The 13292-nt window shown below is 41.6% G+C and overlaps 1 long non-coding RNA gene across 2 annotated transcripts in view; it reads left to right on the top strand.

Moving 5' to 3' along the window:
• The window catches only part of LOC105608656 (uncharacterized), a 29916-nt gene that overhangs the window by 5562 nt on the left and 11062 nt on the right, over positions 1-13292 (top strand). Inside the window, exons 2-3 of one of the 2 annotated variants that reach the window (XR_009595996.1) lie at positions 9969-10115; positions 12087-12889. This is a non-coding gene — a long non-coding RNA (uncharacterized LOC105608656). Of the gene's footprint in view, positions 1-9968; positions 10149-12086; positions 12890-13292 lie in introns of both variants that reach the window. The other variant, XR_001044815.5, reaches the window with a different exon arrangement.

The raw sequence follows: 13292 nt of genomic DNA, 5'->3' as shown, positions 1-13292 counted from the left end.
TAATTTAAAAAGAAAGAAATGAAGTCATGAAGAGAATTCAGGGAGGTTTTAAGAAGAGGCAGACAATGTCCAGAGATTATGTTATTGGAGGAACCCTTTCCCTTCTTGATATGTTTGACATTTTACAAAGTAAACGAGGAAACACTCTTGAGTATTAAGGCCCTCTCCAGGAGTTTGGATTACCGAAAGAAAGAAGCGGGCAGCAGAGACAGCCCTGCCCTGCCTAGACTGGGAGAATGCTAACTGCCCAGGCACTGGAAAACAAAGGAAGCGTCCATATTTAGAAGCAGGAGAACTTTGGGATGAGAACCCTTGCAAATGAGTTTACCGCTTCCTTAACTTTGAAACTCTTTAACTCTTGAGCACTCCCCACTAGCAGGCTTCAGTTCAGCAATTAAGGAAATAAAACCCAAAGCTGGGTAATCCCTGAGCTCTGCTTGGTGTCTGCCTTTCCCTTCTGACCCAGGATCCTCAAAAAGGAGAGCCAGTTTTCTGGGTTTGTTGTTTAAATGCAGTAGTACCATAAACAAAATACATAGCGGGGAGTGCTGCCTCTTAGGATGAATTTCCAGAGCAGTTGATCTTCGCTGAACTTTTTTCTTTGGTTCTGAAAGCCTCTGGGGAAGTTGATAAAGTTATGATTTATCGTTTTGTAAGGGACATTCCAAAAAAGTAGTTTAATTTTTTTTTAAAGACAAGTAAAGGTCATAGAGACCAAAACAGCTTTTAATCTAGCCTTCTGGGGGGTTGTTTTGAAAAGAGGAGTGTTTAAAGAAATTTGGACTCTTTTGATACATTTGTTGAGAATACATGGTTTGAAGAAATAATTTAAATTATATAATAATACCTACATGCATTGCAGTTGTTTAAAAAAAATGACTATGTAGTAAAAGGTTTATGAAAAAATGGATTTCATAAGGGGCATCCAAAACAAACCAAAGGATATCATCATCGAACATGTTTAAAGCTAGGTCAAGGGAACAGTGGTAACTTTCCAAGGAGAAACTCCAGATTTCTAAAACCAGATTCTCAGTTCTGGCCCACGCGTGCTACATGTTTCAGCTACTTTTTTTTTTTTTTTAATTGAATTTTTAGCAACGAGCTGAGGCCTCTGTTTCCTTCAAGTATGAGACAATCCAAGTTACTTCCTTCTGCTCCTTCCCTCTGTGGGCCTGGAGGGCAGAGGAGAAATGTTTCCCTGTAAACACTGACAGCACTGGGAGAACCGCTGCTTTCCGTCTGGGGTAGGCCTTCTCTCTCTGTTAATATGTATCAGTTCCCCCCCTCCCCCCCCACTCCTCCAAAAGAAAGTATTAGTTCCTTTTCAACTGTGGCTTTGCAAACCCTTGCCTGGCTGGAAAGATCTACCTGCTGCAAAATAGAAATGGCATTTTAAGAATGTTTGTTTGCTGATGAACACCTCTAAGTGCCACAATAGCTCTTGGATTTCTCCTTCCCAATTTAACCTTTCATGGAGCTTTTCCAGAAATGCAGTGAGCCTGTCACATGCTCTTTAACAATAAAAATATAAAACCAGAACTTTGAAAGCCCTAAAAACTTGAAGGATCCCTGCCCAAATCACTCTATAAAGAAGCGTTTGAAAATAAAACAAGCAAAACGCCACCTTCAGAGATGACTTACAGGGGGTTGATACTGAGAACTATATAATGTTGGCATGAATGACCTTGATAACCAGCAAAACTGAATTAGCCTCAGTTTGAAAACTCACAGTTAAAGAAGCAAACGGAAAAAAAAAAAAAACCTACTGTGAGAAGTGTTTAAACATCGGTCGCTGTGAAAAGGGGCATGAAAATAAAACCAAAGAAATGGAAGAATTACTCTCCTAGTGCAGAGGGAAAGTCTCCCCAAACAACAAACTGTCACGTGGGGATGTCCCCAAAGCATTCTAAAGTCTGTGTCCTTTGATCGAAAAGGACAGACAAGCCCAACATGTGTCTGTGCTGGCTGCTCATGTCCCCTCTTTCCTAAAGTCACTATGTGCCACGTCCATGAAGCAATGTGTCTAATACCTTAATGTTCTGAGTACAAAGACAAGTGTGGTCATGTGACGCTGCTATATTTAGAAAAGGCCTCGGTTTTCTGTTTTGCTCAACCTTTACAATTTTCTGCTCTGAAGAAAGAGGAGTTTCAAACGTACATTGATTTTTTTCATATCGTGAATGAACTGAATAAGCACCTGTTTTCAACTGCCAACGTATGTATATTTTTAAAAGGGGAAAAAGAAGTCTATATACTCTTAATTCAACATGGGAGATATAATTTTTTCCCCTGCTTTCTTCCAAAGAACATAAATAGAAAGGCACAGTGGTAATATTTACCAAACGTAGGTACTGAACAAAGCAACAAGGTGGAATGTGATAATATTCCAAAGAAATTTAAATGAAAATATTCCCCTCCACTCTCCCCCAAATACTAATCATCATCTTGTGGAAAACTAGCTCATGTAATTATGCTAAGTGACTGAAAAATTAACTCTAACAGGATAATAATTTATTACGGAAATGTGTGTGACTTTTTTCTCATAAAATGTCTGAAAATAGTCATAGTTTAAAAAAATGGATAGTTACCTCAGTTGAATACAACAAGCCCAATCCCTTTGAAAGAATGAACATTCTCTCTGTGGGAATCATCCAAAAATTTTTCTGATGTTAAAAACTGGACTTATTACATTAGTGGGTCAGGATCAGGCATCCATATGTAGAGAATTCATTAATTCAGTCAAGATGAATTAAGATCCACCTCCTAAAAATGGTGCTATAGATTTACCTATCTAGGATAGACACAGGAGGGGTACTCAATATATAAGTGTATTCTAATATAGCTTTATTGCATCAAAATGATGTCAGGTTTTTCTAAAAATATTCCCGGTTATCTGTGGTGGGACTGCAGGGGCACTGCTATTTTAATTAAGAAAAGGTCCGCCCAAGTGCTCCTTACTGCTGTGTCATTGTAGCTTTCCATCTGCCTTTCCCCAGGACTTTTGCTGTTGTTTTGCATAATTTCCAGAGCTGTTTATGAGCAGAGACTCTTTTCAATCGTAGCCTTAATTCTTCCCATTTTTCAGTCAGTCATTATCTTTTTCATTTGGTGATCACTGATAAACAGTGAATCCTAGGTGCTCAGGGATCCTAGAATTTCGATTTTATGAGTTAGTCAAAATTTCCAAGAAAATGGTTATTTCAGTGCTCAGTTGTCTGGAAATGGATGATCTGTAATCGCTCGTTCACGCCTCATTGTCAGGGTCTGGGTGACCCGGCAGTAGTTTTCACATTCTGCCATAACTGAAATCAGCCTGCGTTTTGCAACTGATGGCACCCTGCGATTACACTAGGAAGCCTTTCTTTCTTTCTTCAAAGTCCATAAAATAATAAGGGAACATCTTCAAGTGGTGATGTTTCAGGTCTGACAAAAGGCTGTAACTATCTCCTTCAGTTTTCTGAATTATTTTGGTATTATTGCTTGAGTAGTTCTTCCACAGTGGACTTCCATAGGACAGATAACACTGTTGAAAACAATAAAATAATAAAGTACTATTTACAGAGTGCTTCCTAGGTGTCAGCAACTGACATGAATTCCCTTCACAGTTAATCTTCACAAAGCTCTGAAAGGTTATTGTCTGGAGGTTTTGCTTTTTTTTTGGTTCATTTGTTTATTTCCTTTGGGCAGATTCTATAAGTTTAACAGGTCAAAAGGAATACGTAAAATGTTAATGTATATTGTCTCATTTATTACCTCCCAAAAGTTAACTAATTTACACTTTGCAGTGTTTGTGCCTTCCCCAACTTTTGCAAATCTTAGAGTGGAATGTGATATTTCATTGTTATTTTAATTTGCGTTTCTTTGATTACTAATCTGGCTGAAGAGCTTTTCCTATGTTTTGGGGGGGGTAGTTTGTTTCTTCTTTTGAAATTGCTCTGTTCATGAGTCTTTATTTGGGGGGAAGAGAAGATTACTTCTCTCACTTTTAATTAATATATAAGAGTCAGTACCACTGAAACTTCATTCTGTAAAGGGAGAGACCAAGAGAACATTTGCATGTCGCCCCTCACTTGCCTCACCCTCATCTCAGTCCTGTCTTTATTTAAAAGTTTGATAACTGGTTCAGCATGGCATTTTTGGACATGAATTTGATTAAAAAAAAATATTGTGTTAAATAATATATATCACAATCACTGAGTTTTTCTAGTGCCTGAGGCAAGTGCCTTGCTTGCCTCACCCTAGTCTGAGCTCTGGATCAAGAACCAAAATTCAGACCCAGGAAGTCTGAGGTACCCCCTGAATTTTTTAATTCTCATTTTATGTTGGCATATAGCTGATTTACAATGCTGTGTGGGTTTCAGGTGTATAACAAAGTGATTCAGTTAAACATATAAATATAGCCGTTTCCTTTAGATTCTTTCCCCATGTAGCTTATCACAGAATACTGAGTGGAGGTCCTTACGGTATACAGCAGGTCCTTGCTGATTATCTATTTTATATTAGACTCTGAATTCTTAACAGCGACACCCAGTTTCCTCCATAACATTGGTCAGGATTAGTAATAATGAACTTGTTTGCTCACTTGTCAGCCTCTCCCTAGTAAAATATTACAAGCTCCAGGAAGGCAGGGAGCTAGTTAGCTCATTGACGACTGTATCACCATCAATTGGAACAGAACCAGCTTATACCTCCTTTCAGCAAATTGCTGAATTCAGGCTCCCTGTCAAGTGGTGTTAGATATTGGGAATGGAGCTGTGAACCGGTTTCTGTCTTCATGGGGTACAGTCTTTGCATAAACAATAAAAAACCAAATAAAGCAAGATGATATTGGTTGAATGAGCATTACTAACACTGTCCCTGCAGCAACTGAAGAACAGGTGGCTAACACAGAACCACCGGCCAGCTCCCAAACTGCTTTATATTTGGCTTAAAAGTGTGACTGCTTCAAGCCTGGGACTTCCTGGTGGTCCAGTGGATAAGGCTCCACCTCTCCAGTGCAGGGGCCACAGGTCTGACCTATGGCTGGGTGGAGGGGGGCCTAAAATCACACATGCCTCACTCTGTGGTCAAAAAATTAAGGGGAAACTAGACTGATTATATATATATATATATATATATATATATCTTTTTTAAAGTACTTTGGGCTAAAAGTCTTGGCTGTCTTTGTTCCTTTTTGTCTTGTATTAATGGTAAAAATGAGTGGAAAGACCCAGTAACTGGCAGCAAAACACGGCAACCCACAATCAGTCTGCAGACTGGGGAAATCGGCTTGCTTTTACAAAGGTACTGTGGGGAAGCCACAAGGCTGATAATTCTCTTGGGAATCCCTGGTGAAGTTCTGTGTGGGGAGTAACATTCCTTCTTTAAAAAAAAAATATCTATGGAGTGTACTTAAAAGTGCCCATGCTAGGGCAGGAGCCTACTTACGACTCTGATTTTCAGCTGGGATGATGCTAGCCACGCTCCCTGCCCTTCTTTCCCGGCCCACCCTCCTCCACCCTACCAGGGCTGTATCGAATTGGATCCAGTATTTTAGTCTATTTCGTGTCTCTAAAAAAGGCAAACTTAAAAAACACATTATTCGAAGTTTGCAGCTTATATTTACATTTTATCTTTAATCACTATTCAAAAATAGTAAAAGATTGGAGAGATGGAGAATTCCCTGGCGCTTCAGTGGAAGCGCCTCTGTGCTTTCACTGATCAGGGCCAGGGTTCAATCCCTGGTCTGGGAACTAAGAACTCACAAGCTACATGGTGTGGTTAAAAAAAAAAGCTTTCAAATATTATATAATTTGTTGTGTACTAACAAAAATAGTAGAATACCATAAAAGGAAATTGGGATCCTTTTAAAATGGGAGTGTGCCTGAAGTTTTATTAGTAACCAGTTTCCTCTGAATGCTATGTCATAACAGTCATGTTTTATCACTAATACTAGCTAACTTTCTTTTTTATAAAGCACCTAATACGTGCAGGGTCTTTGCTGGACCTGGGAAAAGAAAAACTGACCAATGCGAACCAATGTCTGCTCTTGAACCACGTCACATACCAACATTGGTGTCCTTCTCTGGGGGCAAGGGACTGGATGGCGTAGACCAGTTACTGTAAGAACCGTCGCAGTCACTGTAAGCAGTCGGCGCCCATTTTAGGCTCTGAGAGCCATACAGTCTGTCTCCACTACCACCCTGCGGTGGGAAAGCAGCCCCAGACGATCCCTACAGGAAGGGGCACAGCGGCCCCTGGTAAGACTTGGTCTGTGAAGCAAGCGGCTGCCGGGACTGGCCGTGGGCAGCAGGCTGCGAAGCCCGCTCCCGAGCCCTGACTCAGGCAGGGGCACCGCGCACCCCGGGGCCCAGCGCCGTGGTCGTTCCCGCCGAGTCCTGCCAGAAGCGGGGCGCAGCCAGTGCCTGTGGGCCCCGAGGCCTTTCCCTGGACCGAGCAGGGAACCGAGCAGAGCCGGGGGCCGCGGTCGCAGGTTCGGGGCCCGGCCCGCCGTGAGCCTGCAGGCGGACAGGCCAGCTCCGCCCGGCCGGCGCCCCCTCCCCGCCGCTCCCCCACCCTCCCCGCTGCCGAGCTCGGTCGTCTGAGCTGCTCGTCTGTCCATCTGCCTCCGCAGACAGAACCACTCCCCTCACCTGGCCTCTGTGTTTCTTCAGAATTGCATTTCCACCTGAAACCCGTGCTGAACCGCCACTCGCTGGGTATTCGCTCACTGTGGTGAGTCTGTTAGAGGAAGGTGGAGGTTTCTTGCTATCCGCTGTGTCCATAACAGTGCCCAGCACAGGGGAATCTTCAGAAACTACCTGGTAAAGGAGAGAAGGGATGAGCCAGCAGGCCGGATGGGCTGGTTCTGAACGAGAGTTCATGTCCCATCCAAAGTGAGGACTTCATACTACGCTCCTCCTGCTTGAGCCCAGAGGGCATCTAGGAACATCTTGCAGTTTTTCATGTGAAGCCAAAAATCTGCATTTTATCATGTAAACGCTCCAGGTCGTTTCATTCATTTTATTAGAAATAATCTTTTATTGTCTCACATACAGTAAATGTGCATTTTGTGAGCACCTGTGAGCTGATGGCCCTAAAATATAAAGAACCAGGCCCAGCGCACAGTAGGTTCTACTTATGTGTTTGCTGTTATTTCCCCCCAGCTTTACCGAGGTATGATTGACAAATAAAATTGTAGTGTATTTAAAATGTACAGTGATGGTTTGATACTGTATACATTATGAAATGACTCTCATAATCAATTTTTAAAATTTTTTAATTAAAAAAATTTTTTTTAACCTCACTAAACAGCATGTGGGATCTTAGTTCCCCTACCAGGGATCAAACCTGAGCCCCCTGCAACGGAAGCCTGGAGTCTTAACAGCTGGACAGTCAGGGGAGACCCAGAGTCCCAAAATCAATGAACTGACATGCCGGTCACACGATGGTTCCCTTCTGTAGGGTTGTGTGTGTGAACTTTAAGATGTACTCTCTTAGCTAAGTTCGAGTATATAATACAGTGTTATTACTGTAGCCATCATGCTGTACAGATCATCAGAACATACTCATCTTACAACTGAAAGTTTGTAGCCTTTGGCTGACATTTCCCTACTTCCTCCAGCCCCTGACAACCACCGTTCTACTCTCTATTTCTATGAGTTCAACTTTTTAGTTTTTAATTCTGCATGTAAGTAGTGCCAGATAGTATTTGTCTGGCTTTTCCTCCCCGTATTGACTGTGTCGTGTCCCACTATGGAAATGGACCATCATTTATATAACCTGTTCACTAATGATGAATATTAATTTTGTTTTCAATTCTCTGCTGTTACAATGTTACCATGAATATCTTTGCCTTTATATATTTGTACACATGTAGGGATGAATTTACAGATTAAATGCCTAGAAATGGAATTTGTGAATTAAAGAGTATAAACAGTTTACATTTCAATAGATTTCACCCATATGCCTTCCAGAAAGCTCCAAAAAGTCAAGGCTAGTTTACCCACTAAATATATGTGTCCATTTCCATAGAAGTCCATTAACTCTAGGGAGGCTATCCATTAAACCTATGTTTTGTACTTCAAACACATTTTAAAATTATATGTTTGTTGAAAACTTTTTTCTGAGTAATAGAATAATGTTCCATTGAATAGAGGCACTATTTATTTATTTTCTCCAGATTTGAGTACTCGGTTGATTTTTATTTTGAACTGAAGGGGTTTTTCTTTTCTTTTCTTTTTTAAGCACGTACAAATATTTTTCATAATTGTGACAAGTCACTGACAGATTTTTTTAATGTTAAAAAATATTTGTCATCTTTACATTGGATTTGTGATTATTTAATCAGTGTTTCTATAAAACGGCCTCCGCCAGAGCAGACTTCTTGACTAGACATGAGGCCCATGAAAAAGTTTCGATGTCTTTTGAAACCATAAGAAACGAGTGACCTTTTAGGTTGAAGAACATGTTTTACTATTAAATGTTAATGTGTTTATTTTTATATCAATGCAGTCATCAAATAAAATTTATTTTATCTTTTATGGAGGAAAGGACGCATGAAAGTCTGCATAGCTTTAGCCTGAGCGTGTGTGTGTGTGTGTGTGTGTGTGTGTGTGTGCAGTCATGTCCGACTCTCTGCGACTCCATGGACTGTAGCCTGTAGGATCCTCTGTCCACTAAGTTCTCCAGGCAAGAGTGGAGTGGGTTGCCATTTCCTTCTCCAGGGGCTCTTCCCCACCGCGATGGAGCGCCACCCGCGATGGAGCGCATGGCGCTCGTATCTCCTGCATCGGCGTCTCTACCAGCATGGCTCCTTTCCCTCTGCGCCACCAGGGTCAGAAAGAATGGAGCTGACATTCGCAGCAACCTAGTGAGCGTCACACTAACTGAAGTAAATCAAGGCAGACATCACACAGTGTCGTTTATGTGGGATATGTGGAATCTAAAAAAAAAAAAAGATACAAATGAACTTATTTGCAAAACAGAAATAGACTCACAGATGTAGAAAACTCAGGTTTAGCAAAGGGAAAAGGGGGGAGGAGGGATAAATTAGGCATTTGGGATTAACAGATACACATGACTATATATAAAATAGATAAATGACAAGGACATACTGTGCAGGACAGCATCGTATACTAATCTATAACAGAAAAGAGTCTGAAACACTTTGCTGTATCCTGGAGGAGGGCACGGCAACCCGCGCCAGTATTCTTGCCTGGAAAATTCCATGGACAGAGGTGCCTGGTGGGCTACAGTCCATGGGGTCACAAAGTCAAAATGACTGAACACACACACACACACACACACACACACAGAGTACGCCTGAAATACTATAAATCAACTATACTTAAATTAAAAAGTTAAAAAAATAAAAAATCCAAAACCACATGGATCAAATCTGGTTGTTTCCACACAGAACATGTGGAATAAAAGTAGCAACTTGTATCTCAGTGTGTAAAATGTTCATATAGTTTTTCATTAATAATGACCAATTTTCAATTCTGAAATGTAACTAAATAAAGGACGATGAGAGATGTTTCACATCACTTTTTTGTAAAGAATGATGAACCTCAGGGTCGGTCTGTCGTTGGCCTTCACCAAAACCTTGAGAAGGAGATAAAATACACGTTTTTCATGTTTTAGATTCCCGTTTGTTTTATTTTTATTGTTTGACATCTTTTTGTAGCTAATAGGTATGCTGTGTACACCCCTCCCGAACATTGCTTTAATTAGGTGTTTTTTGTTTAAATAAAAATGTATTTCATTAGGAAAAAATCAAAGTATATTTTATTTTGATAACTTTGGATTTATCGTGAACATTTTTGGATTTTATTCATTCACTCATCCAACACATTTAAGTGCAAACATGTTTTTAATCGCAAAAAGTTTCAGTGCAGAACAAGAAGACAGCCTGGTGAGGCCCATCTGGAAGCAGATGGTCAGATGTGAATGATGAAAACTCATAAATTTTCGGGCTTCTTTTAAAGATTAAATTTGGAGGCTGAGTTCCCAGCGTCAATCATTTGCAGTTGGACAGAGGAAAAAGAGAACCAGAACAGAGCTGCTGGGAGGAGGCTGAGCTGGGCGTGGGGACCTCTGAAGGCAAGACTGGGCTGAGGAACTGCCCCGTGCAGGTAACTCGCTTAATGACCGGCCTCCTTCCCCGGGTAAGTTTGAACACTTTCAGTTACAGTATTGAGGTGAATCATTTCCTTCCAGGACTCAGGGTGATCTCTCATACCAGCACCTTCACTAGATTTTAACACGTATGAACAGAAAAGTTTCCTCCTCACAGCAATGCAAAACAAATTACATAAGAAACATAGTTTCTCTCCTTTTGAACAATTTTTATTTCATACTGGAGTACAGTGGATGAACAGTAGTTGTGTTAGTATAGTTAGCATAGCATAGCTGTGTCGGTTTCAGGTATATGAAGTGACTCCGTTATACATATATGTGTATCTGTTCTTAGATTCTTTTCCCGTTAAGCTTATTACAGAATGTGGAGCAGAGTTCCCTGTGCTACACAGGACATCCTTGTGGGTCATCTATTGTAAACATAGTAAGAAATATGTTCTTAAAAAAAAAAAAATCCACATAAAAGTGTAATGACTGGAAGGAGAGATTATGTATGGGAAAACAAATTTCAAAAAAAGAAAAAAAGGCTTGTCCAAGAAATGGACAAGCTCTTTGCTCATCTAATTTATAATAGTGACATTCCTTTCTGAAGTCAGGAACTGGGGCATGGAGAAGGGGAGAGCAGGGCGGGGGAAGGAAGCTGGGTAACATTTTCCTCTGCTGAGATTGCAGGAGTTCACTGAGGATGAGTGAGTCGGGACTGGGAATGGTGTGGAAACACTGGCCCTCGTCTGTCACTGCTTGCACTATGGGAGGTTTTGGTTGCCAAATTCATACCTTGGTTGTCCTTGACAACCCCTGTAGGTCTCTTTCTAATAGCTGGCTACACAGGTGAAATTACACTGATTACTTAGCAAAGCTTCACCTTTGATCTAGTGATCTAGTTAGGGATGTGTGCCAGGGAGAGCCTGTGGCCGGAGAGATCACTAACAAATTAAAAGGAGGGGAAGGCGACAAGTTGCAGAAACACAGGAAGTCTGAGGTCTGTCAGTTGTTGAAACATTGATACTGCCTTTTAAGAGTCGCAGAGCTCTAAGGGCTGTTTTTGGATGACAAAATACTGACATTTAAAAGCAAGGACAACGGCAAAATCACACACACGCGCGCGCACACACACACACACACACACACACACTGTTCAAACTCAAGAACAGTGGACGGATTCCAAGTCAAGAAGTGGTGGCTGGCACTGTTTCCACTTCCCTCTCCTAAGAGATGCGTGTGCTTAACAATGTGTCCCTTTCCCGCTGACACTGTAGTGAGATGAAGGGTCGTCTTCACAAGCTTTGTGCTCATTAAAAAGTGCACATTTTACACTTTTATTGTTATTTTTAATTAATAGACTATTTTTCAGAGTGGTATTACAAGTTACAGAAAACCTGAAACATTACAGAATGTTGCCATATACTCCCCTCCCGCCTCCCATGCAATCTCCCTATCATTAACATCTTGCGTTAGTGTGCAACTGAAATGTGATTGTCAACTAAAGTCCATCATTTGCCTTAAGACTCATCCTTTATGTTGTGCAGTTCTATGCATTTCTGCAGACTAACCTGTGTTCACAACCACAGCATCATACAGAAGACATTCGCTGCCCTAAAAACCCCCTTTTGTGTTCTAGCACGGAGCACTTTTAAATTCTGTACTTTCAACAAAACTGCTATTTTTCCCCTTTTTTTTCCCCTCTCCAAGGGGGTTTTATTTTAGGAATAGAAGAGAGCTGATTCTCTTCTTTGGCAGAGACCCACGGAAAGTCACTTTGTTTGGCTGCAACGTACATATCCCTGGAAAATCTCCCCTCCTGGTGTTGGTGTTTTTGCCCGTACAGGAAAATACCAAAACTTGCTTTGCCAAGTGCCCAAGAGGAAGCCCCTTTCCCCAGAACAGTGGAGCAGTCAGGCAAAGAGCTGGCAGGGGTGTGTGCTGACCCTGCCCTGCACTCACCTCATTTCATTGTTACTTTTTAGATATCTATTCATTCTTGCCCATCTCTTGAAGATGTGACATCTTGCTCCCAATCTCCTCTGTGACATGCCTGGCTGGTGTTAAGCTTGACTTCTAAACTGAAAGATTAAGAGGCATATTACTGGGCTCTAGGGTAGAGGATCTTTTTAAGAAAATTAGAGACACCAAGGGAACATTTCATGCAAAGATGGGCTTGGTAAAGGACAGAAATGGTATGGACCTAACAGAAGCAGAAGATATTAAGAAGAGGTGGCAAGAATACACAGAAGAACTGTACAAAAAAGATCTTCACGACCCATCACAATGGTGTGATCACTCACCTAGAGCCAGACATCCTGGAATGTGAAGTCAAGTGGGCCTTAGAAAGCATCACTACGAACACAGCTAGTGGAGGTGATGGAATTCCAGCTGAGCTATTTCAAATCCTGAAAGATGATGCTGTGAAAGTGCTGCACTCAACATGCCAGCAAATTTGGAAAACTCAGCAGTGGCCACAGGACTGGAAAAGGTCAGTTTTCATTCTAATCCCAAAGAAAGGCAATGCCAAAGAATGTTCAAACTACTGCACAATTGCACTCATCTCACACATGAGTAAAGTAATGCTCAAAATTCTCCAAGCCAGGCTTCAGCAATACGTGAACCGTGAACTCCCTGATGTTCAAGCTGGTTTTAGAAAAGGCAGAGGAACCAGAGAACAAATTGCCAATATCCGCTGGATCGTCGAAAAAGCAAGAGAGTTCCAGAAAACATCTATTTCTGCTTTATTGACTATGCCAAAGCCGTTGACTGTGTGGATCACAATAAGGTGAGGTGAAGTCACTCAGTCGTGTCCGACTCTTTGTGACCCCATGGACTGTAGCCTACCAGGCTCCTCCCTCCATGGGATTCTCCAGGCAAGAGTACTGGAGTGGGTTGCCATTTCCTTCTCCAGGGGATCTTCCTGACCCAGGGATCAAACCCAGGCCTCCGGCATTCCAGGCAGATGCTTTAACCCCTGAGCCACCAGGGAAGCTGGAAAATTCTGAAGGAGATGGGAATATCAGACCACCTGACCTGCCCCTTGAGAAACCTGTATGCAGATCAGGAAGCAACAGTTAGAACTGGACATGAAACAACAGACTGGTTCCAAATAGGAAAAGGAGTACATCAGGGCTGTATATTGTCACCCTGCTTTTTTAACTTATAGGGAGAGTACATCATGAGAAACG

This window comes from Ovis aries, chromosome 13 (genome assembly GCF_016772045.2).
Source record: "Ovis aries strain OAR_USU_Benz2616 breed Rambouillet chromosome 13, ARS-UI_Ramb_v3.0, whole genome shotgun sequence".
Lineage (NCBI taxonomy): Eukaryota > Metazoa > Chordata > Mammalia > Artiodactyla > Bovidae > Ovis > Ovis aries.
This window is presented reverse-complemented; position numbering and strand designations above follow the sequence as displayed.